The sequence below is a fragment of the Trichosurus vulpecula genome, chromosome 1 (assembly GCF_011100635.1).
Source record: "Trichosurus vulpecula isolate mTriVul1 chromosome 1, mTriVul1.pri, whole genome shotgun sequence".
NCBI lineage: Eukaryota > Metazoa > Chordata > Mammalia > Diprotodontia > Phalangeridae > Trichosurus > Trichosurus vulpecula.
This window is the reverse complement of record NC_050573.1, coordinates 249,490,531-249,497,835: the sequence shown is the minus strand read 5'-3', so window position 1 is coordinate 249,497,835 and position 7,305 is coordinate 249,490,531. Positions and strand designations below refer to the sequence as shown.

The following is a 7,305-nucleotide window of genomic DNA, read 5'->3' as shown; positions in this document are numbered from 1 at the left end:
AGCCTGTTTCCTCATTTATAAAACGAGAAGAGGTTGGATAGATGGCCGCTGAAGTCCCTTCCATCTCTATGATCCCATGATTCTTTTCTGAGTTATACAGAGTAAATGTTCCATTCCCATTGTATACCATGAGCAACTCCAGTAATGAAATGCTATAGTAAAGGGAATAAGGAATGTGGGATGGGGAGTGAGGAAGAGAGCAGAGTAATTGTTTTGTTTTGTTTTTTAAGATACAATTAAAGCCACAAGTTGTTATTTCCCTTATATGCCACTGACAGTAGCTTCTCTGTAGAGACCAATTGTCGGTGTATACAAAAAGGAAATCCTGGTGCTTTTGAGAAGCATAGGGGGAACAGGAGTATATTTTGTTTTGTCTTTTTTTTTTTTAATAAGAAGGCAGGATGGTGTGTGGGGGCGGGGAAGCACTAGACTCAGAAATAAAGTCATGTAGCTTCAACGCCAAAACCTACAGCCAACTAGCCATGTGACTCGTAAGTCATATACATATATAGATAGATAGATAGATAGATAGATAGATAGATAGATAGATAGATATAGATATAGATATAGATATAGATATTAATCTGGACCTTACCGTCCTAGCAAATAAAACAAAGACTTAGCTCAGGTTGTCTCTGAGAGGTTGTAAGTATAGAAAATTAGGCCATTCTTACTTAAAGTATTCTAAATTTGCCCATTGCTCCTAGTTCTGGTGTAAAAGGTCACAAATGAACATAATTCAATGATTTACTGCTCCCCTTGTAACACAATTGTTACAATACAGAAGTTGGAATTATGTATTAGCCCTAAAGTGCTCTAAAAGTCAAAACAAGTCCCCCTTTCAAGGAGAGAGCTAGTGGTTCCCAGACTAGCAAAAAAAAAAAAAAAGTCTAGTATTTAGAGCTGTTCATTCCGATTATGGAATTTATAGTCTAAGTAAAAAATGAAGGTTTCACAAAAGATAGAAAGAGAAATTCCATTTAAAGTTACTGTAGACATTATAAAATATTTGGGAGTCTATCTGCCAAAAAAAACACAGGAACCATATGAACACAATTAGACTTTTCACACAAATAATGTCAGATCTAAATAACTGGAAAATCATCAGTTGATCATAGATATGCCAAAATAATGTAATAAAAATGACAATTCTGCCTAAATTGATTTACTTATTAAATGCCATACCAATCAAACTACCAAAAAATTATTTTATAGAGCTAGAAAAAATAATAACAAAATTCATCTGGAAAAACAAAAGGTTCAGAATATTAAAGGAATTAATGAAAATAAATGCAAGGGAAGGTGACCTAGCCATACTAGATATTAAATTGTATTATAAAGCAGCAATCATCAAAATAACTTGCTGCTGGCTCAGAAATAGAGTGATGGATCAGTGGAATAGGTTAGGTACACAAGACATAGTAGTCAATGACTATAGTAATAAACTCTTTGATAAACCCAAAGACTCCATCTTCTGGGACAAAAGCTCACTGTTTGAAAAAAACTACTGGGAAAAATGGGAAATAATATGGCAGAAACTAGGCATAGACCAACATCTTATACCACATACCAAAACAAAGTCAAAATGGGTATACTATTTAAATATAAAGGCTGATACTATAAGCAAACTGGAATGGGAGAGCAAGGAATAGTTTACCTGTCAGATTTATGGAGAAGGGAAGACTTTATGACCAAAGAAGAGATAGAGAGTATTATGAAATGCAAAATGGATGGTTTTGATAATGTTAAATTGAAAAGTTTTTTCACGGGCAAAGCCAATGCAACCAAGATTAGGAGGGAAGCAGAAAACTGGGAAAGAATTTTTAAAACCAGTATCTCTGATAAAGGCCTCATTTCTAAAATATATAGAGAACTGAGTCAACAGTATACAAATTATTACCCAGTTGATAAATTGTCAAAAGATATGAATAGGCAGTTTTCAGAGGAAGAAATTAAAGCTATCTATAGTCATATGAAAAAATTCTCTAAATCACTATTGATTAGAGTAATGTAAATCAAAACAACTCTGAGGTATTGCATCACACCTATCAGATTGGCTAAAATGATAAAACAGGAAAATGATAAATGCTGGAGAAAATGTGGGGAAATTAGAACATTAATGCATTGTTGATGGAGTTGTGAACTGATCCAACCATTCTGAAGAGCGAGTTGGAATTGTGCCCAAAGGCCTATAAAAATGGGCATACTCTTTGACACAACAATACCACTTCTAGTTCTGTATCCCAAAGAGATCATACAGATGGGAAAAGAACCCACATGTATAAAAAATATTTATAGCAACTCTTTCTGTGGTGGCAAAGAATTGGAAATTGAGAGGGTACCCATCAGTTGGGGAATGGTTGAAGGAGTTGCGATACATGATGTAATGGAATACTATTGTACTATAAGAAATGATGAGCAAGCAGACTTCAGAAAAATCTGGAAAGACTTATATGAACTGATACTGAGTGAAATAAGCAGAACCAAGAGAACATTGTACACAGTAACAGCCACAATGTGCAATGATTGACTTTGATAGACTTTTAGCCCTTCTCAGCAATTCAAGGATCTAAGACAACAACTCCAAAGGACTCACAATGGAAAATGCCATCCACATCCAAAGAAAGAACTTTGGAGTCTGAATGCAGATGGAAGCATACTGTTTGCTCTCATTTTCTTTTATTGTTTTGTTTCGTTTCTTCTTTCTCTTGGTTCCTTCCATTAGTTCTAATTCTTCTTTACATCATGACTAATGTAAAAATAGGTTTAATATGAATGCATAAGTAGAGCCTATATCAGATTGCACACCATCTTGGGGAGGAGCGGGGCAGAGGGAGAGATCGAAAATTTGAAACTCAAAATCTTATGGAAGTGAATGTTGAAAACTAAAAATAAATAAATAAATTTTTTTAAATGAAGGTTTCATGATCAGCAACGAGTATTTATTTTCAATCCCATTCTTCTTTTCCTTTGTGGAGGTTCACCATTGATGGAGTAGAATTCCTTTCTAGTCACACAGGGACTAAAGTTGTTTGTAGAACCTGGTGGCCACAACTCCTTTTTTTTTCCCTTTGGTAAGAAACAAAGCAGTTTAAAATGAGAGGTTGAGGCAGCACCCATTAATTGCAACAGTTCAGGTCAGACATAGACAATTTATCTACATTGCTTCTGTGCACCAGTTCCTAATAACTGATCTTCTGAAAAATTATGTACTGAGGGTCTTTACTGTGACACTGAAGCCATAGATATTTCTTTGGGGAAGAGAAATATACCAAGAATTTGTGTTCTATAATTTATTTTTTTCTACAGAATTTTTTGTCTTTTTCAGTCAAAGAAAACTAAAAAATTATGTCAAATACCTAGATTTGACTTTTAAGAATAAAGCTAAGCTTTTGATACAGTAGTAATTAACAAGTATTTATATGGCATTTTATGTACATGCATAAGAATCACAGAATTGGAAAGAATTTCAATGACTAGAAATCTCTTCTGCAATATCTCTTACACATGGTCATCCAGCATCAACTCAAAAATCCTCAGAGGAAACTCACTACCACCTAGGGCAGCCAATTCAACTTTCGAATGACTCTAATTAGAGGGATTTTTGTCCGTAGCAAAATCAGAGTTAGAAAGGACCTTAGAGGTCTTCTAGTTCTACTCATGCCTGACTAAGAATCTTATCTACAACTCATCAGAGAACTAGCCATCAAAACTCTGCTTAAAGACATTTTGTGATTCTAACTGCTTCCTAAAGCCACACATTCCTCTTTTGGATCACTGTGATTGTAAGGAAGTTTTCTTTTTTTGTTTTTGTTTTTTACATTTTCTCTATAATGGACCCCTATGGCATTCTAGTGAAGGTTCTTAGCCCATTTTCAGAACAATTTTTCTAAAAGCATAAAATAAAATACATAGGATTACGAAGGAAACTATATTGATACACTATTATCAGGATATTTGTTTTAAAAAAGTACACAACCTCTAGGATAAGAAACTCAGCCTTACATGAAGACTAAATCTTCTTCAAAAGCTTCTGTACATTGTTTCTAATTCTGCCCTCTGAGCCAATAAATTAAATTAAACACATAGCAGAAGAAGTTTAAATCTTCTTCTTTGGGATGGCCCTTCAAATTCTTGAAGGCTACTATCATTTCTTCAGCCTAAATTTTGTCTGTGGGCTAAACATTTCAACTTACTTCAACTGATACAGCTGTGGCATGATCTTGAGGTCCTTCTACCGACTTGGTTGTCCTCTGTATGATTCCCAGGTAACCAATGACCTACCTGAAATGTGCTGGAACAACTAGGTTGCTCCAGTGGATGGAATATCAGGCCAGGGTTCAGAAGACTTTACTGCCTGAGTTCAAATCTGGCCTCAGATACTTACTACCTGGGTGACCCTAGGCAAGTCACTTCACTCTGTTAGCCTGTTCCAGGACACATGGCTGATTAGATTATGTATCCTGGAACAAGGGGTGCTCATCGCCAGATGTATTATGAAGGCAGAATTTATTATTTCAAAGAGAATCATACATATGTCTGAATGGTTCAGAACCGCAGGATATAAGGAATTCTCTAAGTAGAAGGCAGAAGAATTAAAGCATTTATTCAAGCTCCAAAGTAGCAGACCCACGAACCAGTGTCCCCATTTTGATATCCTGGTCAAAAGCTTCCAGGCCCAATAAGTCCGCCTCACAAGAGTAACCAGGAGGCTACAGAAAAACATGATGGCATTAAACTAAATCATATTCATGCTTCCCCCTTCCGGTAAGATTGCCCACTGGCCTCAAGCCCTTGCTCAGCACTCCCCAGTCCACACATGGGTCATCCTTGCTACCAGCAGCTCCTGCTTCTTCAGCTCCTTTGGCTTCAGCTTTGTCTTCAGCTTTGGCTGTAGCTGTCGTGGCTGTTGCTGGCTCCAACAAGTCTCAATCTCCCAGCTGTGTTCTCTCCTCTTATAGAGTTTTAGACGTCATCAAGCGTGATCTGAATGACCAGAACTTAGGCTCCGGTGATTGGTTCTTGAGTTAGCCCCTCCCCTTAGTTAGCCCCACCTTGGGCCCCACCTTAGTTACCAATCCACACCCACATAGGTTTCACACCGAATAGGGGTTTGGGCCTGGGGCTTAGCACCTAGTAAGACTCAATGAAATACACTGAATTACTCAAAGGAAACAAAAGCCGAACTATTCAAGGGCACTTGGTTGACCTAAGTGCTAAGGAGCCCATTTTGCTCAGTTTCCTCATCTGTAAAATGAACTGGCAAAGGAAATGGCAAACTACTCCAGTATCTTTGCCAAGAAAACCCCAAATAGGGTCATGAAGACTTGGACATGACTGAAAACAACTGAATAGCAACAAAAATGTGGTATTCAGAACTGAAAACAATATGCCAGTTGTTGTATGGACAAGGCAGAGCTCTTCATAATCTGGGTCCTTTCCTACTTTTTCCAGTATTTACTGCAGTACACTTTGCTTCCCTCCACATATTATATAACCAGCAAAACTGAATGGCTTACTACTCCTCATTCAGGATGCTTTACCTCCCAGCAGTGTATTTGCACCCTTCCCTAGAATCCTCTTACTCCTCAGCACCAGCCTCTACTTTCTCTGACTTACTTCAAGACTCATCTCAGCAATCACCAGAACTCAGCAATCAGGTCTGCCATTATCTCTTTGGATCCTCAGATCGTCCCTGTGAGGTACATATAACAAGTATTGTCATTCATATTTTATAGAGAGGAACCTGAGACACAGAGAGATTAAAGAATGTGCTTGAGGTCACACAGCTAGTAAGTGCCAGACATAGGTTTGAAATCGAGGTCTTTCTTTTCTCTGGTTCAGATACCCTTTCAACTATACCATGCTGTCTCGCTTTTGAATAAAGGGGATTGCTCGATCTGATTTTTTAAAAATAAAAAGCATATAGGCCTCCAAGTTTACCCAACTTTAGTATCCACTCCATCTTTTGTCTCAATTCTTACCTAGCCCTTAGTCATTGAGGGCATTGCCTCAGACAAACTCAGGTCTGGGAAAGACCTTAATTTAGAAAGACTAAGGTCATCCACTCCCTTCCAGCTGTAACATAAACTTAGCTCTATCTTTCTCTTCCTTATCTCCTATCTAAGGTGACAGATTAAATAATTGGGAAAACCAACCTGCATAAATGTGGTGATGGTTATTCCTCTCCCCTCCCCAATCCATTTTCTGCTGCTTCCAAACTGACATTCCTAATTGCGCAGATCTGACCGTGTCACCCTCCTACTCAAAAAACTCCAGGGGCTCCCCATTGCCTCTATGATGAGAGTCAAACTCTTCTCTTTGGCATTTAAAACCCTCCACAGTCTGCCTTCTGGCTTATTACACATTAGTCCCCTTCATGAACTCTACGGTGTTTCTTGTACACATTCTCTCACTTCTGTGCTTTGTCCTAGGCTGTCTCCCATACCTGGAACCTCCAATTCTTGGAAGCACTGGTTCTCTTCAAAACTCAGATTAAGTACCACCTCCTACATGAGACCTTTCATTTGACCCTAGCTGCTAACCCCCCCCCCTTTATATTTACTATTTATATATTTTTAACAGTTATAGTTTTACATATTGTTCCCCTTACCATAGGATGCGAGATTCTTGTGGACAGGTACTGTTTCATTTTTGTCTTTGTATATATACCCAGACTTAGGACAGGACCTGGAAGATGGTAGATACTAAATAAATACACATCAATTAATTAATTGATTACTATGTTTAAGTGAGAAGGCTAGTTCACCTGGGCCTTCCTTCTATTTCACTCTGTTTTCCTCCTTGTACTTCCTAAACAAAACAAATCTGAGCTGTCCCCAACACTTGAAATGCTTTTCCTCCTTATCTCCTGGATTACTTCAAGTCCTTCTACAAGAATTTTTTTCCTGACCCCCCTTAATTCTAGTGCCTTCCTTCTGTTGAGTATTTCAAATGTATCTTGTAAATATCTTGTTTACGCAGAGTTGTTTGCATGTGGTCTTCCCTGTTTAGATTGAGAACTCCTTGAGAGCAGGGACTGTTTTTAATCTGTCTATATTCCCAGCATTTAACAAAGTGCTTCACATACAGCAGGAGCTTAATAAATGTTCATGGGCTAATGGTGGACTTCTGGAAATAACTTTTCATCTATTTCATGGGTCTTTTATGACGTTCTTTTTCTTGCTCTGGAACACTGCAAAGCCTGCTCAAGGAAATCTGTAATCATTCAAAAGCAATAGGTTTAATGACTCACATGGGAAAAATAAAGTGAATGAAAATAGCATATTTCCCAAATTATGACAT

The 7,305-nt window shown here is 37.6% G+C and overlaps 1 long non-coding RNA gene across 1 annotated transcript; it reads right to left on the bottom strand.

The window, feature by feature from the left end:
- Nucleotides 1-4,798: 4,798 nt before the first annotated feature.
- LOC118834339 lies at nt 4,799-6,946 on the bottom strand. The gene is made up of 3 exons (XR_005009346.1): nt 6,614-6,946; nt 5,620-5,695; nt 4,799-4,986 (listed from the first exon to the last, which is right to left on the bottom strand). It is a non-coding gene; the product is annotated as an uncharacterized LOC118834339 (long non-coding RNA).
- Nucleotides 6,947-7,305: the final 359 nt, after the last annotated feature.